The sequence below is a fragment of the Miniopterus schreibersii genome, assembly GCF_964146895.1.
Source record: "Miniopterus schreibersii genome assembly, chromosome: 15".
Classification (NCBI taxonomy): domain Eukaryota; kingdom Metazoa; phylum Chordata; class Mammalia; order Chiroptera; family Miniopteridae; genus Miniopterus; species Miniopterus schreibersii.
In genome coordinates, this window is record NC_138115.1 from 53,094,928 (window position 1) to 53,120,468 (window position 25,541).

Consider the following 25,541-nt stretch of genomic DNA (forward strand, 5'->3'; position numbering starts at 1 on the left):
TCGGCGGGGAGACAGGAGCAGCGCGCTCAGTGCAATCACAGAAGGTCCCCGGCGGGTCTGCAGCATACGTGACCCCCCCCCCCCCAGAATGACAGAAGGCGAGGGGCCGCGGGGTGTCGGGCTGCAGACTCCGGACACCGGGGTTAAGAGGATCCAGTAGATGCCCAGATGCCTGGAGTGTGTGTGAAACAGCACGGAGCAGATCCGTCGTTTTCCCACTGTTTTGACTTTTCCATGTGTTTCAAATTGAAAAACACACACACGAGAAACAAGGCAAGGAGAGCCACAGGAAGATCCTATTAAAACACGCGTGCGTCTGAAACGGTTATTTATTTTGTTTGGGGGAAAGATACGCAGACTTGTCTGGGGAGCATTAGAGCAGGAGAGGGAAGAAAACACCTTTATTTCTTTATACGCTTAATAAAGAGTCAGGCCGGGGAATCTGTCTTTTTTCCTGCTTTGCTACGTTGGTCAAATTAGAGCAAAGCAATCGATCTGGTCAAAGCGCACCCAAATCTAGTCGCCTGGCCTGTAACAAGAGCGCGCTCGGGGTTGTGCGTAGGCTCCCACGATCGATCTGCGTAAATTACTCAGACCGGGGGAGGATCGGGCACAGAGGCTGGACATTAATTCCAGTTAGAGAAAGAAACAGTAACTGGGCGATGCATTCGCCTGTCTTTTGACAGAGTCGCCGAAACTTCGGCGTGGCCGTGGCTACGTGAACCCGAGATTGTGGCCGGGACAGGGAGGAGCCGCTCCCGCCCCCCCGGTCTGTGCGGACACGCGGGGACTGCGCTCTCCCCTGAGCCTGGTTCGCGGGGGAGCCTTAAGTGGAGCCGCCCAGCGTCTGAACGGCCTCCCCTGGAGGAGGGATTGGACGTATGATTTGTCTCCGGAGAGCAGACCTGGACCAGAGGTGGACACTTCAGGGCGGCAAACCCCAGCTTCACGTCTGCCGGAGCCTTCGCGCAGAACCGTCCAGCCGGCGCTCGGGTGCGGGCTCGGGAACCGGGCAGGCCGGGTCTCGCAGAACCGGCTTCGTAGCCGCGTGACTTCAGAGGGGGTGACATAGCCTCTCTGAGCCTCGGTTTTATGACAGTTAGGACAGAAAAGGTGGTGCCTGCTGCGTGGGGTTTACACCAGGCCTCGGGGAGACCGCGGGCACGTCCAGTGCGTCACCCATGGGACCACCGAGCTTCCCCCCCAAAGCGGTGCCTGCCCAGGAAAGGGCAACGGCTTGGAGTCTGCCTCTGGGTCTCCACGGGCTCCCACGTGGCCTCCCGGTGTCACGTGGTCCCTGGCACAACCCGTTTTCGGGTATTGGTTGCAAACAGCCTTTGGAAAGACGTGAGTTTGGAGCCACATTGACCGAGTTGCCGGGTGGGGTGCAGAGGCTCCCGAGTAGACGCAGCCGAAGCTCCCACCTCTCCCGGGAGCTTTGGGCCTCAACTGCCCGTCTGTTCCCAGAACCGGCCGGCTCCGCGGGGCACGTTCCCCGATAGATAAACCGAACGCTCGGAGCAGGGCCCGCGCATCTCTTCCTCCCAGACCGCTTCCCCTCACTCGGCCTGGCATCGGCTGCCCGCCGGCCGGGCCGGAGCTCTATCTGAGGCCCAGTATTGCTCCCGATTCCTCCGCTGCCTCCTGGGGACCTGCCTCTCAAACACCTAATGTGGGTTTTCTCGGGAATGCCAACGATACATGGCTGCATCCTTCCCACGAACTCTCCACCCCGGGCGCCGCGGGAGCGCCCTGTGACCCCCTCCCGGGCGTCCATTCGCCTGAAGAGCAATTCCGTGCGATGGAGGGGAGGGGAGGTGAAGGGCGTTGTTACCGGTTCTGGGAAGATTTAGCTGCGTTGCTACAGCATTTACTGAAGTTCCCCATCACCCCAGAGAGTGATGAATGGCTGCCTCCAACACTTCAGTCCCCGGGGGGCTCCGGGGTGCAGAGTGCCCCCCGGTCCTCCGCACGGGGGGAGAAGTTGGCCCCCAATCATTGTCGCCTGCCAGCTTCCCTTCAGCGTAGTGAGCGGCGAGCACCATGTTCGCTCCCGATTCCAGTCAAAACAAAGGCTGGACTTGCTTCCCCGAGCCCGGGGGCCGGCCTTTCTCACTGAGCGCTCGCTCCCGTGAGCTCGGGGAACAGCCCTGCGCAGCCTCCGTCAGACTGAGGACAGATTGTCCCCTTGGAAGCTTGCACCCCACCCTGGCAGCCTCACAAGGCCTCCCTCTGTGCTCTGCGTCCCAGGGCAGGACCGGGCACGAGACGGGACCGTCAGACTCTACGTGACTAGTGCCCCCCCTCCTTCTGAGCTCAAATGCTGAATTTCGAGGACATGTGTCCTAGTGTCCCACCTCCCCTGTGCGCCTGCTGCCATTTGCAGGTAGGACACCCAGACAGCACCTCCTGAAGTGACAGGCGCTTCATCACACAGGAGACCTCAGAGCGGGACTCAGCAGAAAGCAGCCCTCGGAGCCGCCCAGCGTCCGCCCCGCCGCTCGATGGGTCCGCCTCCGGGTGAGACTGGGAAAGGGCCCTCGGTCCCTTTGCTGTTCTTTACATCCTGGGATTTCAACTCTCGTTCACATTCAGAGACTCTGCAGACAAAGTGAAGGGCAGGTTCCACCTTCACTGAGAAAGGCCTCACTCCCCCGTCTCAGCCGAGCTCCGTGTGCAGCAGCCGCTAGAAACCAGCCTGGGGGAAGACAACAGTTTGCATGTTGACAGAGAGAGGCAGAGGCTCCCCTGCATGCAAGTCTGCACCTGTTCACACAGGTGGGCTCGTTTACGCAGCAAACGTTCTCTCGTTCTGAGTTGCCCCCTAAGCAGACTGTGAGTCAAGGACTCGAATGCAAGAAGTTTAGTTGGGAGGTGATCCCAGGAGACGCGGGAAGGGAGGGCGGTTACTCAGACCGAGAAGGAAGCCAGCGAAGCCTTGTCGTCAGGCCCGTTATCGGTGAGGCCGCGTGGCGCTCAGCCTCTCCGGGGAGTCTGGGAACCAAGCAACCCTCAGTTTTTCCAACTGAAGATGGGGCTCCATTTACCAATTCTCCATCCGCTGTTGACTGAGGGTGGTTTCCTGGAGCATTAAACAGTCAGGCAACTCAAGTTTGTCCCACATGGAGGAAGGCGCGTTTCCTAGGCCAGAAAACACTCGGAGGTCGCCAGGATTTCCCAGCATCAGTGGCGGGGACCCCTCCATCACGACTATTAAACCTCCCGTCTGTTAGGCAGAGGCCTGTACACTCGCCTTGAAATACAGTCGGTGCCTCCCATAAAGATCGGACTTCGGCAAAGATTTTTATTACTGGAACACCGAGGTTATTGCTGCTAATCAGTCTTCCTGTTGTGCGATTGGCTTTTTCATTAAGTAAGGGGAAGATGGAGGGGACAGGACTTCTACCGGAGAAGTCGCACTAAAAATTAACGTTGGCCCCTCAAGCCCGTTTTTCATTTGCACATTCGGGAAACACGTCTCTACTGTGCATGGAAGGAGACATGTCTGTATTCAAAAGGATTTATTATGTCATATCAGAAATGATAAAAAGATAAAGAAAGAAAACAAAATGTATTCTGTACAAATGAACATTTCCTGATGTAAGCAGATTTCAAAGGCCTGACCTGGGACTTCCAGTGAACCACTATCGATACATTCACGGAAACTCCCGCTTAAACCGGTTCACCTGCCCTTTGCCCTCAAGGAGAGCACAGGTGCCTCCGCATTGTCGAGTAGAAAGTGTTACATGTATCAAGCTTGCTGGGGTTAAGAGAAACATTGTATACTTGTACAGCATTGTGAATATTAGAATCGTTCCCCACTCACTGTTTTACCTAAACGTTATAAATACAGCTAAGAAACATATTATGCACAGGTTACAAAACTGGAAAGTGTAATAGTCGGGTGACTGGCTGTAGGTCACGAACCTGGGAAAGTCTGAGGCCAAATATCAGCGTCAATCTTTCTGAGCTGCCTAATGCATGAAGATGACACAATTCTTTTTTAAAAATATGTTTTTATTGATTTTTTTTTTTTTTTTAGAAAGGGGAAAGAAGAGGGAGAGAGAGAAAGAAACATCGATGAGAAAGAAGCCTCCATTGGCTGCCTCCTGCAGGCCCCCGACTGGGGACGGAGCCCACAACCCAGGCATGTGCCCTGACTGGGAACCGGACCCACGACCCCCTGGCGCCTGGGAGGACCCCCAACCAACTGAGCCACACTGGCCAGGGCAAGGTGACACAATCGGAGCTTTTGGTTAGACCAAGAAGACCAAACTTCTTGAATTGCATGTTTCCTGGGACGCGATGCTTGGACTCTATGATCGGGACCATCCCAGGCAAACGGGAGGGTGGGAAATGTGCACGTGGTTTCAGAGGCACACGGCGAAGTCTTCGGAGCTTCTGCTCAGGGGCTCGGCTCTAACGTTAGCTCCACAGGAGCACACTGCTCGTCCCCAAGATGGATAATGTTCTGTAACTTCCCTTCCTAAACAAATCCATTCCCCCCTAAGTGGTTCCCAGGAATAGCACCATCGACATTAGTATTCTAATATCCCTCCTGGAACAGGTTTTACTCCCTTCCACTCGTATCCATTTACATAAATACTAAAAGGAAATCCAAGCAAATAAAAGGAGGCGTATACCCAGTTGTTCCAATATTGAAATAAGTGTTCGACGAGATCAGAAATGAAAAAGCTACCTATGCAAATCAGCCTCACGGAACTTAATGGCGCTCAGAAGGCTCGAAACAATAAAAGCCCAATATCTTTCTGTTTGTAATTTGAATGCATTTGGGTTGCTACAGGGAAAATCAGAGGCCCTGATGTTGTCATTTGTTTGACCTAAAACTTCAGAGACAAGCAGGTTCCCTGAGCAGGCGTCTCTGGTAACAGGTGTGTCTGGGAGGCTGCTGACCTGCAGAAGGAAACGGGATCAGGTGAGGAGCTGGTGACTTTTCCTCCCTGGAACCAGCGCTAACTTCCTCTCTTCTAGACTCCATGACCCGACCCCCAGAGGCCCCGCCAGACCCGCGTCGGTCAGCACACCTGAGCTTGGGCGTGGGCGGGAAGGAGTCAGGGGATCAAACATATCTCAGCCAGCATCAATAATTAACACACATTTGTACGCCCGTATAGGCTTATTTTTTTTTAATGCCAAGCACTGATTTAACTTTCTCTGCAATGAGAAAGCCTACAAGCAAAGGGAGCGAATGAAATCTGAAACTTTCCCAAACAATTATCTGTTTAAATATTTAGAGAAGCAGAGGAGGGAGATAGAAATAGTCTGAGGAACAAGACATCGATGAGGCAGACAGCAGGCCTCAGAGCACTTCCACGATTCCAGAGGTTTGGCAGTGCAGCGAATGGTAAGAGGAGAGGCTAGAATCTGAAAAATGCGATGAAACGTAAGAGCGAACAAACTGAAATCTACATCTCACCTCTTTCCTCCCGGGACGGTGCCGCCTCAGCGCCTGGGGCTCGTCCAGGCCCCGAGAAGATGCGGCGTCAGGGCTCTGATTAGATGAGATGCAAGAGTGGGCTTTGATTTACAGACATTCGCACTGCAGCCAACTCTCCCTTAAAACACTCTGGTCCACGAAGCAGCACTGAGGCTGGAGGCACCTGCTGACACTGTGACTTATTTGCTAATATTTGTAAAGGGCAGCGAGGAAGAACGCGTCCTTGTATCCTTTTACAGGCCGGCGGCCGGTGAGCGGTCGTTCCCATCCTGACCCGGGGACCCCGCCCTGTTCCCACGCCGCCTCTGGCATTCGACCGGCTGCGGAGCGCGTTCTGTTCCCCTCCCGGGAAGCGGGACGCCGCCCGGGAACGCCGGAGACGCCTAAGAAACCCTGCTCCGCGCCTGTCGGTTTAGAAGGCTGAGGTGAACTACTTTCTTTGGCCGGATCCCACTCTCAGATCCTGCTTGGGGCTCTGATAATTTATTCAAGAACCGATCTGAAAATTGGGGCTCTGAAACTCAGGGCCTGGGTTCCAGGCATTGCACAGATACTGGACCAATCATTTGATTCTTTAAAAATATCAGACATGTTAATAGATACGAGTCAGGCAGGTGAGTAAAAGTTTGCATAACTGAAATAAAAATATTTAAATTTGTTATTTCTGTTCCACGGAATATCACAGGTACACCCACAAGACATCAGCTTGCATTTCTTAGCGACTACATTTCCTGGCTGTTACGGAGGAACAGGAAGGACTTCAGGTTGAGTCAAGCGTTTATCCTTGTGACAGTTGTTATTCTTCCGTATCTGTTTAATCGTATGCACACGTGCTGCATAAACGGCCAAGACCCAGGTTCTGAGGACATAAAATGGGTAAATAGGATGGATGGGGTCTGATCCTCTAAGGCCTCATAGAAGTTAACACGTGATTTTAATAAATTCGGATACATGCTCTGACATGATCAGTGTTGGTATTGGGGGGAAATCTGCAGAAGTGCCTCTCTCAGAAGCAGGAGCAGAAGCAAAAAACCTTCCCGGAGGAAGTAGCTGCGAACCGAGGGATGAAAAATGTCAAACCTGGAGAGGTCAAACCTAAAGGCAAGGATGGCTCAGCGTGAGATAATCAGAGAAGTTCACCACGTTAGGGAGGAAGGGACAACACCCACGACGTTCTGACAAAGCCTAGCACTATTTCATGGTAAAACACTCATAAAAATAGAACTAGAAAGGAACTTCCTCAAGATGACAAAGAGCACTTAGGAAAAGCCCACAGCTAAGATCATACTCAATAGAAGTTACTAAAACCTTCCACCCCAGGAGCAGAAATGCAACACTGGCGCCCTTTTCACCATCGCCGTTCGATGTACCAAAGGCCTGACCAGAGCAATTAGGCAAGAAAGCAAAATAAATGACATCAAAACTGAGAAGGGAAAAAGTCTCTGTTTGCAGATCCTAGATACAGGAAACCCCAAAGAACCCTCAAAACTAAGCTACTAGAGCTAAGAAATTAATTCATCGAAGTTGCAGGGTATAAGATCAATACACAAAAATAAGTCGTGTTCCTAATACACCAGCAATAAATGACCTGAAAAGCAAATTAAGAAAACTATTCCAATTAAAGCAGTCTTCATAGGAAGCATTCCATTTAGTCACAGGAAAATACCTATGAATAAATTTGCTAAAGAGGTGAAATTGGGCACTGAGAAAGGCAACATATTGCTGAAAGAAATTAAAGACCGAAATAAATGAGAAAACAGCCCATGTTTATGGATTGGAAGACTTAACATCGGTAAGATGCCCATGTCAACTGCCCACTGCAGCCTACGGGTTCAAAGCAATCTCCCCAGACTCCAGCGACCTCCGAGCAGCGACGGGAGCTCTCACACACCGCTGGCAGGAATACAAATGGCACGACTGCTTTGGGAAATTGTTAGAAAAAGTTAATTAAGTTCAACATAAATATAGCTCTTCATTTCCACTCTTAGGTATTATTTAAAAACATGTATCTTCCCAAATTATTGCCCACCATTGTTAATAACAATTTTTTAATAATAGGAGGAAATATGCTTTGCAACGCTTGCCGTGCACGTGTTTACTCACATTCACAGTTCTTTTTAAGGCTTGCCGTTGGTTTTTGACCTTTTGCTACAAGCCTAATATTTTTCATGCACTGCATTCAACTGATGCTTTTTTCAAAGTTTCTCAGAACCTGGTACTAAGATAAGCCAGTCTGACCATTTTGCAGAACTTATAAGGAATGATACAAATATCTGAACATGTATTAATATATATTGTGATCATAAAGTTGTTAAGTTGAAAGTATTCTAAGAGTTGAGCTTAGCCAAGGGTGTGTATCCTTGGCTTTAACAATTTCCTACCACACATACATACATGTACATGTAAAGACACACAGGCACACACATGCAGACACAGGCACATATACACATGCACACACAGGCACATGCACACACAGGCACATGTACGCACAGGCACACACAGGCACATGCACACAGAGACACATGTACACATGCACACACAGGCACAGGCATACACAGGCACATGTACACACAGGCACACACAGGCACATGCACACACAGGCACACGTACACACATGCACACACAGGCACACGTACACACATGCACACACAGGCACATGTACACACAGGCACACACAGGCAGACACAGACACATGTACACAGGCACACACAGGCACAGGCACATACAGACACATGCACACACAGGCACAGGCACACACAGGCACACAGGCACACGTACACACATGCACACACAGGCACATGTACACACAAGCACACACAGGCAGACACAGACACATGTACACATGCACACACAAGCACATGTACACACAGGCACACACAGGCACACACAGACACATGTACACATGCACACACAGGCACATGTACACACAGGCACACACAGGCACATGTACACACAGGCACACCGTTTTCCGATGTTACTCTCCCTCTTTCTGCGATGTGCGCAGACATTAATGTTCTAAGGGCTACAATCAAAACATCAACAAATAAGTGAAATAACATCCGCATTACAACCTCCGTCTACTGACTTACACAGGCCTGGAGTCATCACTTCCTCATGGTTCGGCTTTAAGACTCGTATCACCGGCGTTCGCCAGGGGGACCCCGAGAGCCTGCGACACCGTCCAGCGGCCCGGCCCCCGTCCCGCAGGCTGACTGCTCCGCGTGGTCCCCCCGCGTGGCCGGGACCACGTGGGTGGGTCAGCGATTGGACCCTTTACCTGTGGCCTCTAAAGAGCTTGCCGCTCGCCGCCCTCGCTTCATGAATTTACGGGTCACAGACGACATTTGTAAACGGCAGGGAAAGGAACCAGCAAAATGGCATTTTCTGCGGAGAAACTGTAGAGCAGCCATCGTATTAACACGAGGTCGCCAGGCCCGCAGAAAACATTAACGGACGCTAAGTGTTCCCCTCGGCTGTCTCCCGGAGACGCCGAATCATTCCCATTAAGTCACGAGTTGCAGAGACAGGGCTGTGCGGGCCGAGGGCCCGGGCGTGAGCTGAGGGCGGCCACGTGGGTTGGACGGGTCCGGCAGAGAAACAAGTGCCATCCTCTCGGGGACCGCGCGACCCGCATCGCCCGCCTTCCACTGCCCACCACCTCGGAGAGAGCGAGCGAGCGAGGGCGTGAACAGAGGAAAGGACCTGAGCGTCCATCCTCGGGGGTGTAAGGACTTCGGGCCAGTCGCCCGTGGCGCTGGGCGAGTCACCCACCTGGAAGCTGTGTCCTGCCCTGATGACAACGGGACTTCACCGAAGGCCCCGCTCTCTTGGTTTGGGGTCAGTTTCACCCTGACACCCGATTTTGACCAAATCGACCCACTTTTCTTCATCAAGTTAATATTTAAGTATCTCAAGGACCTCGTCCTCAATACCTTTTTTAAGTGTTTGCCTCTTTTTCAGAGGCAGTTTTCCCTGGAACGGAAGGACGATTCCTCCCCTCTTTCCTCTCGTTAATCAGGCACGTCGGGTGCTTGGGAGCCATTCAAAGCCGCCCGTCCCGCCCCAGCCACCCACGTACTCGGTGAGTCATCAGGTCCTGTGGGTTTAACTCCTACCCCGGCGGCTTTGGGAGAGAGTGTGAGCTGGGAATGAGGTTCTCCCCGGGAGCCTGGCTCGCCCTGGGGAACACGAACGAAGAGCCTTCCGTTAACTCGCCCCCCCCGACTTTCCTCCCCTCCTGTCCCGCAAAACCTGTGAGGCCGAGGGGGTGCCCCGAACCTCACCCAACACAAGGGCCTGTTCTTTGTCCATGGGTTGTATGCCACCCCCCCGGAAGGCCCCCCTGGTTTCCCAGCGGGAAATCCCCTCCTGCCCGTTGACGGTCCTGCTCCCGCCATGGAGGTCGGCGCACAGGAGGGGGCGGGCGGGCGGGCAGACTTCTAGCCGTGCCCGGGAGGCAGTCGAGGGGACGCGTCTCAGGAAGACGGCTGCCCTGCCCCCGGGGCAGGTGGGGCTTTGGCTCCTGAGCGTTAGCAGGGGGGTCCCTCAGGCGTGGCTGTTCCTGGGACGCTGTGCAGCTAAGCAGGTCCCCAGGCCGCACCAGGGTTTGATCCAGGACGGTCGAGGTGACCGGGTGACCGCTGCATTCCAGCCGCCCGGGCCCACCCCCAGGCCGCACCGGGCGAAACACAGCCAACCCTCGCCCTGCGCCGGAGTCCCGGGGTTTCTCTACTGAATCTGAATACTGTACCCTGCAAATATCTTAATTGGCTCTTAATTTATCCTGAGATTTTTTGGATGTTGTTATATTTTTTCAGAAACCAAGCCCTTGCTCTAGAATGTACGGATTCGCCCCATATGAAGCCATCCATTTTATTTCATTAATTACTCCCAGGCTCGCATTTTTCATAGGATAATTTGTTATTTACTTAATCTTCTCAACCAATAATTAAACCATAAACTGAAAAAGTCATGATTCTGGAAAAACACACATGTGCCTCTCATTTACTCGTTAGGGGGCCACAAACCGCATCCCTTTCGGTGGGACGGAGCTAATTAGAATAACGTCAGTATTTGTGCACGCGTCTGGCTACTCGTCCATCTGGAGCAGTCGGGCCGCGTATTTATTATTCTGGGCGTCCCGGGCTCCTTAGAGGCAAAGGCGGGACAGCGATCCCACCGTCTCCTTCCTTTCCCGCCTCATCTCACAAACCCCGAACTCGGTCCCTGTGGGGGCCCAGGGGTGTCGCAGCCCGAGGACGGGCTCTGACCGGCATCCCTCCGCCCAGGGCCTGGCGCAGGGCCGGACCGAGCGCCCGGAAGGTGACGGTGTAACTGGTGACCCCCCTTTCCTTCTGTTCCCGCTGTCCTGCGATTGCTGCTCCTTGTGACGTCTCCCATCTCCTCCCGTGGCTGCTTCTGCGCCTGGTGACTGTCCTTCCAGGTCCCAAGGCCACGGCCTCCCTGAATCTTCACCTGGCCAGCCTGGGGGCCTGTCCTGTGGACCTTTGTGCCCATCTCCCGGTTTCACTGTGAGCGCCTGGGGAGAGGAATCTCTCCGACCTGAGAAATCACAGGTGCGTCAGGTCCAAGCTGATCTCTCGGCCGCGTTCCCTCGGCATCCCGGGGTTTTCTCAGGGTGTCCCTCAGCCTAAGTCAGCCCTACCAGTTCTGTTTATAGTGTGGTTCAAACAACGTATGTTCTAACGACGTAGCGACTGAGGGGCTAAATTACTGATTGTAGGTTGTTGGTTTGAGCACATTTATGGCAAAACCATGTGGTGCAATATCTTTCAGTTTTAGGAGAATATTTATGATATTTGAAAATGCTCCCTGGACACGCCCACTGGCATCTTTAACATACTACGTACCACTAGATGTTGAAATTGTAATACTAGGAGTTTATTTTTAAGAAATAATTAGACGCATGCAAAAGATTCAGGTACAAGGACAATGCCTCATGCGTCTGTAACGGAGATCGGCCGCATGCCCCGTGGGGTCGCTCCACGCCCTCAGAGCCGGGTTGTCCCTGTCCCATCTACGACGTTTTCTTATTCATAGTGACTGGAGGTGACGTCCTGGTACCTGAGACTCACTGAGGCACTTCTGCGGGATGGCCAAACGTTGGTTTCTAGTCCTGAGTACTCGAACCACAGAGTTTATTCTTGCATTGCTATTGATTAATGATTGCATTATTTTACATAGGAACAGCTGCAAACCTACTTTTGCCCCACCCTGCACACGTCAGGTACTGGGCTAAAACCTTTAGATTCATAATATCAATTAATTCTTTAGACAGCCATAAGAGATTGGGTTACCCTTGTTCCCGGTGTTACAAGTGGGGAAATGAAGGCTACAGCAGCCAGTCTGACTGGCAGACAGGCCCCCGCTGACCGGGACTCAGTTCCCGCTGCTCCTGACGGCACCCCGAGCCTCAGGGTGCCCCCGATCGGCCCTGAGAAAGGCGGGCCCAGCAGGGGCTGAGTTTCCCGTCCTCCCCAGGCCCAGCAGGGGCTGAGTCTCCCATCCTCCCCGGGCCCAGCAGGGCTGAGTTTCCCATCCTCCCCGGGCCCAGCAGGGCTGAGTTTCCCATCCTCCCCGGGCCCAGCAGGGGCTGAGTCTCCCGTCCTCCCCGAGCCCAGCAGGGCTGAGTTCCCGATCCTCCCCGAGCCCAGCAGGGGCTGAGTCTCCCGTCCTCCCCGGGCCCAGCAGGGCTGAGTTTCCCATCCTCCCCGGGCCCAGCAGGGCTGAGCCCCCGATCCTCCCCGGGCCCAGCAGGGGCTGAGTCCCCGATCCTCCCCGGGCCCAGCAGGGCTGAGTCTCCCGTCCTCCCCGTGGATGGGCCCAGCAGGGCTGAGTCCCCGATCCTCCCCGGGCCCAGCAGGGGCTGAGTCTCCCGTCCTCCCCAGGCCCAGCAGGGGCTGAGTCTCCCGTCCTCCCCGAGCCCAGCAGGGCTGAGTTCCCGATCCTCCCCGGGCCCAGCAGGGGCTGAGTCTCCCGTCCTCCCCGGGCCCAGCAGGGCTGAATCTCCCGTCCTCCCCGTGGACGGGCCCAGGCGTGAGAGCAGGTGCGGGCGTGGCGGGCCCAGGGCCCCCGCTTCCCGCCGCGCTCGCTCACAGCTGCAGCTTCCTCTCCATCACAGTCCCTGCACAGCCGAGGGGACCCGCTCATCACTGTCTCCCGCAACACTAATTTAGGGTAGGAGCCGCGGAGCCGAATATTAAATGGGAACCTTAACAGACTCATTATAAGATGTCACCTTGCTGCAGGATTCATCCATAAAAGGAATTTATTTTTCTCGAATTTTCAGCTTAGAGAGAGACGGTGCGAGACATGTTCGGAGGCCAGAACCTGTGCAGAGCCAACTGTCCAAGGAACAAGGGGTGAACATCGGCCGTTCACACTTCTCCTGGCTTTGCCGGATCCTAAACCAAGGAGCATTTTGTGTTTTTTGACAATAATACAGAAAGTAACTATGTCCCACGATGGTATACCTGCTGTATGTGGTATCTTCAATAATTTTTAGTTTTTTTTTTTTTTTTTATGGTTCTGTTGTTTAAAGGAGCTGGATATGCTTCAAAGTCAATGCAAGAGTTTTACCACCTCGAATGAGTTAAAACTTTTGGGGGCAGACTTTGAGGACAGGCTGCTGCTGGCCCCAGGTAAATTCTCTGGGTAACACAGAGACACACAGGACCTGAATTATAATCATATTTCTACCACAAGGGGAGACTCCGAGTCTCAACCCCCACACGCACGTGGACTCTCACACTCGGGTCCCTTCGCGGAATTCGATTCTACGACCTGGGGCCCAGGTGCCAGCTCATTTCTTCCAGGTAACCGCCTCTCGGTCATCTCCACGCCCGCTTCCTGTGGTTCTCAGGCGGCTGGACCGCACCCTGCAGAGACCTCGGTCTGTCTCTAGGGTCACACGCCTCTGAAATCCTGCTAATTACACACATCAGCACCTAACAAAAAAAAACAAACCTGAAAATCCACAGAACGGGGCAATACATCATCTTCAGAAACCCACGGCACACCTGGCCCGGTGTCTATCACCCTGGAGGATTTAAAATTCCGGGCCACTTCACTTTGATCTTTTGGAGTCTGCAATGTGATTAATGACACATTTGAAAAGCAATTTCGTTTTAAGCAGGAAGGTTATTTATTTTGCCCTGGCACAATAGGCACAGTAAGAAGTGGCGTTTTTGACATCGACATGAATGGCAACTTCCGACGAATGTTCTTGAAAGTGCTTTGAATGAATGTGCAGGCCCGTCATAATCACATAGAGAATGGAGTCGGGGCTGCATTCAGTCCTCAACGCACAATGGGCCTGTTAGGGAAACGCGTATGCGGTAATTATAATTTACACGTGGAAGGTATTTGACGGTCATTTCCCCGGCTGTCTCGTGAAAAGTACCTGTCAGCTGTCAGCTGAGTTTCTTCACCCACTGATATTATAACACCCAAGAAACTCACTGTGGTTTTATTATTACTGTTCCCGTTAGTGACCAGGAGGATACATGGGAGCAAAACCAAAGAACCTCGCCACAAACAGAAACCATGTGGTAACACTCGATGCAACAGTGAAGTTGTGCTTAAAAACATATAAATCTCCTTAGTTACATCTTTACCTCTAAATTGTTCTGGCTAACCACGAGCTCATAAAAATAAATAGCGCTGGCTGGATAGACTGCTGACCAGCAGCATTTATAACCTGATATAAAAACAACACTCAAGCCCACAGTGTATTAAAAATTCACTTAAGAAATTTATGACGAATTTCAAGATTGAAAAGAAGTCGTCTACATTCTCGACTCTAGGTTTATGGGTGGCCGTGAACCCGCTTCACTCTTCTCTCCCCCCAAAGGCCGAAACCGGCCGGCGGCCTGGTGCCCTGGTCTGCGTTCCGGCCTAACCAGCTCCGCGTGAGTGAGACACATCGGGGGAGGTGAACTGGACAGACTTCCTCTCACTTTTCATTTCCCTGGTCCGATCTAGAAGTTTCCAATTCCAAGACTTGAAAGTCCAAAGTGAAGCACACGCAACCTTCAGAGACACGTCTGTGCTGTGCGAGTCTCGCTGTATTTTACACAGAAAGGCATCGATTAGGGGTGCCCTGCGCGGTGTGAACAGGAATGTGAGGACCCTCAGAGAATTGCGTCTCTGTGGCAATAGGCAGGTGGCTGCGATTGTTTCATTTCTGTGATACTTTGTAGCAAACCACCGAGAAAGTGGGGGTGGAGCCATTGTTTTCAAAGGCCCGAGAGCTGCCTGGACTGTCCCCTGGTCTGTGTGGTGGCTCCAGGGTCCCTCATGTCGCAGGGGGACCGGGAGACCCCAGAGGACCTCCCTTGGGCGGAGGCCTGGACCCTCCTCTGGGGACCCCGTTTCTCTCCCGGCTGCCGAACGCTGAGGGTTGTGTCTCAGGGACTCGAGGGACCTCTGTCTGCAACAGGCACCCCGACTTCCGGTCAGCATGGTGTCCGGGTCCCAAGACAATGAAAGCAGATGCTCCTGCCTCTTCAGGATGGACACTTGGCCCAGCGTCACTTCCACTTTTGGTCCAAACAACACATGAGCCCAGAGCAGAGTCGGGGGAAGGCCTTGGACAGCACTTTTCAGGGGAGGGGGGCCCGTACACCCGGGGGCAGAGGGCGGCGGGTGCCCCCGGGAGACTCTCTGCCCCACGGAGGGTCTTGCATGCCTATATAATTTTTATAGTTACAGGTTAGAGCGAAAATATGAGAACTCTTGTTAGCCTTAAATAATAAAGATTTAGGGAGAAATTTAGGGAAGGCTGTGTTCTTCGTGATTTCATTTTTCTATGTTGTTATTATATACTTTCCAAACTGTCCACTTTGGACCTGCGCTTTAAAAATTAGTAAGCCGTGGTTTTCTGTGTCTTTACGTTTTTTCAAAGGTTTCAGATGACCGTTGTGTGGGAAAGTTACCACATGGAACAAACAACAGAACTTCAGAATTGGTGAGATTTAGAACCAGTTCCGCCTCGTCGTCGAAGGAGAGGAGCCCCGGACAGGTGGCTGCTCCCCGTCTTCAGTGCATCCCCCCAGATTTCCACACCTGCCTGAGGCAAGTGCCCGAATAAAGAAATGTGACGGGCCGCACGTTGAAGACAAGGGGAGTTCATCACCTGCATCTGCGTCTCAGTCACCTTCAACAGCTCTTCCATTTTCTTAGGAAGAAAATTCAAAGCCTTCGCAAAGCTGCAAAACCTCTCGCCCAGGCTCCAGTCCACCCTCTCGGCTCCCCTGGCACCTGGGCCTCCGCCCCCTGACCCTCTGACCCCTGGCCCTCCGACCCCTGACCCTCTGACCCCTGGCCCTCCGCCCCCCGACCCTCTGACCCCTGGTCCTCTGACCCATTGCCCTCTGCCCTCCTGCCCTCTGACCCCTGGCCCTCTGACCCCTGGCCCTCCGACCCCCTGACCTCCGACCCCTGGCCCTCCGCCCCCTGACCCTCGGACCCCTGGCCCTCTGACCCCCGGCCCTCCGACTCCCTGGCCCTCCGACCCCTGGCCCTCCGATCCCCTGCTCTCCGACCCCAGCCCTCCACCCGGCCTCTCGGTCCCGCGTTCCCGCTGCGCCCTGTCTCAGCTGCTCTTCTTTCTAACCCGGGAACACACCTTATACGCTAATAATTCTGTAATCGGCACGCGCATCAAATCCTTGCGTCATGCGCCTTAAACTAGCATCACGTAACCCGTCAATTATATCTAAAGAAAGTTCGGACACAAAAAACGCGTGGCGGGAACCCTCGGGAGCTCGGGCAGAGCGACGCTTGGTGTCTCCCTGGTGTCTGTGTGGCCTCCCCTTAGATGTATTGACGTTTCCTGAGTATAAATCACTGACTGAATCGAGAGGAGCGCGTCTGGAAGAACGACGTCGGGGCTGCCGTGGCCTGTAACCGTCGACTCTGATCGAGGAGTTAAGGGCTGCTCGCTGGCCTCCGGTGGCTCCGTCCTCACTGTCGAACCTGCCAGAGCTGACCACAGATCTCGGGCGGGGCCCAGTGCACGCTCTCCTAAAATGCTGGTTCGCAAAACCAAGCGGCTCCCTTCGGGATCTTCCTCCGGGACAGAGTCGGCCTCCCGGGCGCACGTAATCGCCGCCACGGTAAAGGCGGGTTAACGCGGGAGCGGGCGGCTCCCCCGACGCCAGGCTCCAGATCCCAGGCGCAGGCTGTGCCTCTCCCATCCTTGAGGTTCCCTAAAAGGGATTTTCACGCCCCCCCCACGTGCTCCGTCTGTGATTTACACTCGTTTCCGAGTCCAGAGGCGTTTACAATGGCAGGTTCTACCCCCGGCCTGTTCCTGTGCCCTGCGAGCCCCTGACCGGCCTAGGGCGCCACGTCTCCGGAAAGCCCGCAGCGCAGACCTCCAAGGCCCGTCGGCTCCGCTCTGCGGCGATGTGTAAACAAACACCTCCGTAAATGTCCCGCTTGCCTCGCCAGGGAGAGGATTCCCGGGGCTGCCGAGGGCAGGGCCGTAAATCTAAGCTCCCCCTTAATTGTCCTAATATATGCGATTTTCACACCCATTAGACCACGAGGATGCTCTAATAGCCCACTTGGAACGCGCGCAGACGGACGTAGATTTACGCTTCTCTCGTATATTTACCACGAGGCTCAGGAAGCCGGCGCACGCGGCGAGGGCTCCGAGGGAAGCTGCCCCTGTTCTCAGGACACGTCTTCCCTGAGCCTCGTTTTTGGCTGGTGCACGATCTAGGCCAAGTGCTGAGGGAGCCGCAGGAAGCCCGAGGACGACACCTGTGCGTCCCCTGCAGGCATGAGAGCCCCTGGAGGCACCCACTCGCCCGTTTCCCTGCCGTCCTCTGGTGGGTGGGAGCCGAGCCGGGTGTCCCTGGCTCCACTGTCCACACGTGGAAACTGAGGTTCAGGCAGACCTCACTCCTTTTATAAGTTTCTTGCTTACATGCAATACGATAAATATATTATAAACTTGGGAAAAGCTTAGGCATATAAAAATTAAGGATTTTTTTTTTTTTTTTTAGTGTATAGAGAACTTCTTGAGCATAAAAACCCCTAAAATCCCAGTGGAAAATGGACAGAGGATGTGGGGGGATCTTCACAAAAGGAGCAGATACGAATGTTCCGAACGCCCACGAAACGCCCTGTTCGTATTTATGGGGATGAAGGCGATTTAGAGCAATATTGAAATAGAGCCGGCGTGTTTGTTTTACTGATTCAAGGAGGGAGCACCTGCAATAAATAACATGGTGTTTACAAGGCGTGGGCCGCGGGCCTCCACCTGCCAGGACGCACGGGGGAGCCCCTTCCGAAGGGGTCGTTCCGTCGCACGCCCGCTGGCGCCTTTAACACGGTGACCCCATTAGACGAAACTGCGATACGAGGGGTTTCTGTTTAAGAAACAGTCAGACACATGCAAAAGATTCGGGTTCAGGGATGTCCACATCCTGGCAGTTTTCATGGGTAGTAAATAGTGGGAAAAGCTAATAACTGGTTATAGGTTGTTGGTTTGAGTAAATTTATGGCACAGCCATGTGGTGGAATATCTTTCACTTTTAGGAGAATATTTATGATATTTGAAAATGTTCTCAGTCTGTTAGCAAAACCAGGTTATAAAACATAACATATATTCGCCCCAAAGTTGTATTTTACACACACACACCGACTGAAAGGGGCCCTGTAGCGAGTGGCAGGATAACCCGTATATTTTTCTGCAATTTCCAAATTTTGTTTAATAAATGTGCCTAACTTTATCATCAGAAAAAGAGGGTTAAAATAAATAATATTTTATTTGTTTTTTCTTTATTCCACTTGCTCCATAGAGTACGTTATGAAAGCTGTTTAAGAATTTGGTGGAGTTTGCAAATTTTGAACAGATTTGATCACCTGAGCGAGTCCACAGGTGGTGTGAGTAACACTCAGGTAAAGGAGCTGGGAGGTGTGATTAGAAAACTGCCGAACATGGCTATCCTACGAGATGCTCGTCTCTGTTAATCCCTCTTTTGCAGGCGGATCCTGGACAAGAGTGAAGTCAGCAGAGAGGAAGCTGTGCCCACAGACGGGCCCGAGTCCCGCAGGGAGCAGCAGCCGAGGCCGAGCCCCTTTCACCCAAACAAGCTGTGGACACACTTCGCACGAAACGACGACTTCAGGTAAAGCTGGAACCTCTGACCGACGCCCAGGCTGTAACCCCGGGTGACCTGGGGGCCACTCTGGAACACGCAGTCCTGCGTAGCCTGCGCGTAGTAGGTCGGAATTCGCCACCTGTCAGCACCGTGGTTCCCCATGAAGTGTGGTGAGAATTTGCTGACAGCTTTCAATGCCTAGAAAACACCTTCCTGCGACACATTAAAAAATTATACCTTACGTCCGCCTTTCAGCAGCTGTACCCCTTTCACCCCAACGGCATGTCAAGGCCTTACTTTAACTTCCTCTTACGTCAGCCGATGGGAAATTAGCGGCCCATCCGGCGTCTGACCTCCTTCATCTCTTGCTCTTTGCTGGCAAATTATGTTCATTTGCTAAGAGCCGGGTCCCAGCGGGTGTTGATATCTACAGAGACGCTGACCCGTCTCCACCTGCAGCCCCTCGCACGTCTGTTCAGTCAGACGAATAGGTTCAGCTTTGAAGTGACAGGCAAATAAAGGCCTGGGGAATAAAATGTACACACAAGGGTCTGAGTCCCTTCGTCCGGCCTTAAAAGGGGACTTTAAAAAAAGCTTTTTAAATTTCCACCCGGTGTCCTCACTTGTGACCTGAAGGAGCGCGGCCGGGTCAGCACCGGGCCTCCCTGTGCCGTCAGGAACCACACGGCTAACAAACGTGTTCAGTAAGTGCCTCTGCGTTTTCAGAATTTTTACACCATTAAATTTAAAGAATTAAATACCTACTGCTCCCCAAGAAAGTATAAACTGCTGACGCTCACCAGCCAGCTGTTTAACTTAATTCCAGAGTGTTCCCCGGTTTGTTCTTTCACTGGGTGAACTGCCCTTTTGGACCCAATCAGGTGCGTTAGGAAGTTTTATCGGTATTTGGGGAGCCGGTGGAGAGGCAGGTGCAACTGGTTTCAGCCATTTCTCATTAGCTAATGTGATGATCGAGTGAATTACTTAAAAATTAAGAAAAGTAACCATCTTCAATTTCTGTAAAAATGTCTGTTTTTAGACATTTAAATTAACTTCTGGTTCAGGTATTAGGATGAGCATATGTTGTTTCCCCAAAGCACCCGGAAAAAACGCCAGCGAGCCGGGAGGTTTTGCGGCGTCCCAGACGGCGAGGAGATGCGAGATCCAGGCAACGCCAAAGCTTCCGGCAGCGCGCAGCTCAGAGAAAGGCAGACACCGCGAAATACAGAGTAAGACGAGGCGGAGACTGGGACACGACCAAGGTCTAAGCAGCCTCCTGGGGGTCGGTGGGGAGGTGGGGAGGCCGCGGGACGCGGGGCACAGGCGCCGGGCTTCCGGCCCTGAAGGGGACTAGGGAGCCTGTTTGGGACAAACGGGCAAACTTCAAACCCGCCCCCGCCTGCGCCCGGTGCCGGGAACCCGAGGACGCAGTTCCCGGGGAATCCGAGCGTCCGCGGGATGAAAGACGCTCATCTTCCGAGGCCGGATCCCAGGCCAGGGGCCAAAGCTGCATTCCCGGGGATCGCGGATCGGAACACGCAAAACGCGCTGAAGGGAAAACGTCCGTCAGCACCCAGGCCCGTAACCAGCGCGCTATTATTGTAGAATGGAAGTAAAAGAAGTATTTTTAGGCAAATTTTAAGAGCGTTTCGTAGCGTTTCTGGAATGACCTTTAAAGGCCCTTCAGGACTCAAGAAGGAAACCCAGAAGGTACACTTATGTGGCAAGAAAAAGCGGTGTATACGGAACTCAGGGAAACGTGTTATCGCTCTAACTAAACGGTGAGAAAACTACTGGGTGCAGCTCGGAAATAAAGTGAGAATTAACCAGCAGAGGCACCGACACTGGGAGCAGAGCCTGGAGAACATTGAAACCACCACCATCCTATTTGCAAAGAGGGTAGACCGGTTACCGTTGGCTTTGTGAAACTATAAAAGGGGGTTTCATTTAAAAATATTTCTGTTCACTACAATGTAAAAGAGAGAGTTCATCATTTTTAATCCCGTAAAAGTTGGACAAGTGAATAAATAGTGCTTGACGCACCCCGTAAAGTCAGTAAACAGAAAACACTGATGACACTGCGTCTGGGCCACGGCCCGAACACCTGCGGGAAGACACGTATTTTAGTGTCTTTCCCACCGTTTCAAATTTTATTATTGTTTCCAGGTGCATGCATTACTTTTTTAGGACATTCAAATTTTAATTTAGAAAATAGAAACAAAAAGTTAACAGGAAAGAAACCCAAAATTGTTTTGTGGCCGCTTTCTTCGGTCTGAGGAATGGCGGTTTATTTTCCTTGTGAGCTGCTTTTGTAATTACAAAGTTGCATTAACCCCTTTTCTTTTTTTAAATATGTTTTCATTGGTTTCAGAGAGAGGAAGGGAGAGGGGGAGAGAGAGAGAGAAACACCAGTGATGAGAGTCATGGATCGGCCGCCTCCTGCGCGCCCCCGACTGGGGACCAAGCCCGAAACCCAGGCACATGCCTGACCGGGCATCGAACCCTGACCTCCCGGTGCATGGGGACCCTGACCTGGTGCACGGGGACCCTGACCTGGTGCACGGGGACCCCGACCTCCCGGTGCACGGGGACCCCGACCTCCCAATGCACGGGGACCCTGACCTCCCGGTGCACGGGGACCCTGACCTGGTGCACGGGGACCCCGACCTCCCGGTGCACGGGGACCCTGACCTGGTGCACGGGGACCCTGACCTGGTGCACGGGGACCCCGACCTCCCAGTGCACGGGGACCCTGACCTGGTGCACGGGGACCCTGACCTCCTGGTGCACGGGGACCCTGACCTGGTGCACGGGGACCCTGACCTCCCGGTGCACGGGGACCCTGACCTCCCGGTACATGGGGACCCTGACCTCCTGGTGCACGGGGACAGAGCTCAACCGCTGAGCCACACCGGCTGGGCTAAGCCCCTTTCCTTGAGCAGGTCTGATCGCCTGGTGCTGCAGCGACACTGCGTCTGTTTCATCTCCGTGGACTCAGCACCAGCACCTCTAAGTCACCTCACGATGTCATCTGAGCTCCGTTACCCCACCGGTTGAGACTCGCACGTCCAAATTTAATTCTCTACTGGACCCCAATGTCATTAATATATGAGGACGATCATTTTCATTTTTTCCATTGTTTTCTGTTCGTTTTTTCCCAGTGGATCCCCAGGCTCGTAGACCGACCCGGCACCAGTCACAAGCAGCAACACTAAAGGTGATTTAACTGCTAATACAAAGGGGCTTGTTCACCACCAGGCTTTCTTCCCAGGTGTTTTCACCTGTTAACCCATTGAGTCCTGTTGCTGATACGAGAAGTCGGCGCTGTTCCTCTCTCCACTGTGAAGGGGAAACTGAGGCCCGGCGAGGCCACGCCACGTGCTTCAGGCCACAGGGCGAGTCTGCGCCTGACAGGAGGAGCCGCCTGGCCCAGACCTGGACCTCTGGCCTCATTCGCACTCAGGGCACAGAACCGGTTCTCACGGCAAGGCCATGTTCTGAGCGTCACAGGGCACAGAACCCTTCTGTTTATTTAATTAGCAACCCACTGGGCATCCGCTTCATACCCATCCGACTGCTGTAAAACCTTCGAGGCTGCTGAATTCGATTTATGCTCCCAGGGCCCAATTTCATTGTAAATTCCCTGAGGGTTTATTGTGACAGAATTAATTAGACTCCATCCTACAGGCTCATCAGAGACCCAAAGGACGTCCCGTGACCGTCCTCTCCGTGTGTCCCGTCGCGCGTCCCCCACAAACACGTATTGTTGGAATTCCGAGCGCACAAACTCACGCTCCGCCTCCTGCCGCTGCTCTTGTCCACGCAAACAGGGAGGAAAATTTAATTTTCAAGTGAAACTTCCGTTGAAAAGAATTCTGCCAACCTGAAAGGTTTTTACTTGAAGCTCATTAAATAAAAAGATTTTAATTCCTCTCTTGTTCCGTAGAAATGGCGGAGAAAGGAAAAGGTGGTGGAGAGTGGGTACCGAGCAGAGCGAAACCTCCGACTTCAACGGAACGTGTGAGTGGCCCCCCCAAGCGCCCCCACAGCCCCGAGTTCGAGACACAGCCCCTGTCCGGGCAGAGGGACCAGGGACGCAGTCAGGGTCTCGGTCTTTCTCTCGCCGCCGGGAGGGCACAGCGCAGCCCACCTGCCGGCTCCGGGACGGCGCAGCCTCCGCCACCGGCAGCGCCCCCGAGGGGACGTCGCTGTCACCCCAGGTCCCTCGTTTCCAGCGAGGTTCACTCCGGTGCTGTCCCGGCGAACGTGCCCTGACAGGCGCCTGCGTCACAGCATCGCACAAAGCCCTTTCCGTGCCCCCGCGTGTCCTGCGCTGGCCCTGCACCCCTTATATTGATCTAGAGAGAAAAGGGAAATGAAAGGGGCACTAAAGCAAAGAAAAATGCAGTTCAAAAAACGAATCTCGAGAAGAATGAGCCCCGTGTGGGGGGAGAGCTTAGGTAACCGCTGTCTCGGAGATTCGCTGTCCCCGAAACACCCGCTTCCCGGGCATGTTTCTGAGAGAATCAAGAGCTGGAGATGCTGGGAGAGGGGAGGAGAGAACTTAAGGTTGGGAGTCACCGCTGGGGATGTGGGGGTCAGCCTCGGGGACCGACCAGGATGAACTGGGGAGCGTAGGCCCAACAACAGACCCGGGGCCGGGAAGGATGCGGCGACAGACCGCCGGGGCCCAGCGCGCCCATCGCGGGCGGCCCCGCAGCGTAAAGACAGCCCCCCACCCCCAGGGGACTCGGCTCTGCGGCTAACCACACGCTTTGGAAATACAAGGGTCAGCGGGCTGTTCCCTCTTCGGGAAACGCTGGTGAGGCCCGACTCACTCCACGGCGTATTCCGGCAAAACTCCAACACAACCGCCAGGGGAAAAGCAAGTTTCGTCCGAGGAAGGGGATTCTAGACGTGACTGGACCCCCGCACGGTAACATTCAACACGGGAGGGCCCGTCGCCGCCCGCAGGCATTCGCTCATTCCTGAAGGAAACAGGTTTGACTCGAGAAAGATTACTCGCCCCCCACACGGAAGGAAAAGCAGGAAAGTGCTCTGCCCGCAGCCGGAAACGGCGCCAGGGCTGTTCCCTCGGCGGTGGGACTCGGCGCGGTGGAAACACCTCAAACAGAGACCTAGGGGTGCGAGCTGAGCAGCGAAAGCCTGTGGGTAAGGCCTGAATCCTTTAAAATTTGAAATAAGTAGAAACCAAGACTCTGGGGATTAAGCCGCAAGGTAAACGCTGCAGATCCCAACGGTGTAAAGCCCATGATCAACGCCAGGCGCTGGGGGGACCCGACGGGAGGCGACCGCGTCCCCTGCGCCCACTCACTCACCCTTCGTCGCCAGGACTCTGAGAGACTGTTCAATACTCAAACGTGCATCCTGAAGTTGGCTCCTAACTATGAACATTTTTTAGGTGTTCTTGACGCTCGCGCTATTTTCTGAAAGTAACATCCTTGCGAGAAACAAACACCTGAAACCCAGCAATTTCTTCAGTTTTATGTCAGACCTTCTTTCCCTGTTTCACCCAAATCGAAAAGTAAATTCAACATTTTTTTTTAAAAAGCAGGGAAGGTTTTCATTCATTTGAAAGGACATCTGTCTGCCTATCTGTCACTGATCATATCTAAATACTTATTTGTTAAAAAAAAAAAAAAAAAAAAATCTGCGTGGTAGGAAACCGCTCTTCCTAAAGATTCTCTCTCAGGCTCTTTCATACAAACACACCCGCACTTTTCATATTTTGAATCTGGCCGCAGGATGTCTCCAACGACAGTCTCCAAAGGTCCTGCTTGTTGCTTACGGGTGACGAGATTTTTTTGAACTTCTGTGTTTAGTCTGAGTTGCTATTAATGAGCACACCTTACGCTACTGCACCTCTGATTCATGTGACGTTAGAAGAAATACATCGGTGACCAACAAATACCGTATAACCTCCTCCTACAAAGGGAACTAAAAGGGGACAAATTTACTTTTATACCAGAGACTTTCCATTTGTCCATAAAAACAAAAACTATGCAAACAACTTCACATTCTTTTCACAAGATAATTGATTTTTTTTTTTTTTTTTTTTTACCAAGCTTAGAGCAAAAATGCAATAATTTTCTAAATGACAAAGTGGATTTGTTCCTGTGAAGGAAAGTTCCGCGGAGAATTCTCAGACCAGGGTCCAGGCTGTTCCTTCGAAACCAGCGGAGGGAGGAGCCGGCTGGCAGTTTACAGGCCCCGGCTTTGTGCTGAGGTGGAGACGCATCCTAGAGCCCCGCAGGGAGCCCTGGGCACAAACGGGCGGGTTCCCGCATTTGAAATCTCTGGGCTGCACAGACCTGGCTCCTGCTCTGAAAAGTCACTGAAGCCCCAGCCATGAAATGACTCCGTGTTTCTGTTCCGAACCCTGCCGGCACTTGGCCCGTGGGTGTCTGCTTTGTAAATCTGTGCGTTTACCCGTGGGGGGCACCGAGGGGTGGGGCGCAGTGGCTTGAATATCCTGTTTGTTATAAAACACATGCATGCAAGCGGTGAGCCTTTAACAGCCACAGTAAAAGAGATGATGAGCGGGCCCATCCGATAAAGGAAAATTGCTCGGAAGAAGCCGTTCCAGACTCAACATACGGCCGGCCCTTTGAGGAAGATCTTGGCCCTGGCGCCACCGTCGATGAAATTACGAAGACCTCATCTCCCCGGTCGAGCCTGTGCAGTTCTCCCGCTCCCCCTGGTTTTCCCTCCAAATAACGTCTATTTTAGTCTAGTCGTTTGGTGGATGTTTCTCGAAGGACCCAGTCAGGATGCCGATGATTTAAACATAAGTGGTTTTCTATGGAGAGCCAGGAGCGAGGAATCCCAGGCCCCCCAGGCCCCGGGTGCGGACGATCCTATTAGCACAACGGCCTGAACGTGGCTCGTCTCGGGCTCTTCAAAGTTTTTATTCCAAGTCGTCGACT

The 25,541-nt window shown here is 53.2% G+C and overlaps 1 protein-coding gene across 1 annotated transcript in view; it reads right to left on the reverse strand.

The window, feature by feature from the left end:
• Nucleotides 1-25,541, reverse strand: part of CNTN6 (contactin 6) — a 127,489-nt gene that overhangs the window by 100,513 nt on the left and 1,435 nt on the right. The gene's annotated exons all lie outside the window — the stretch shown is intronic.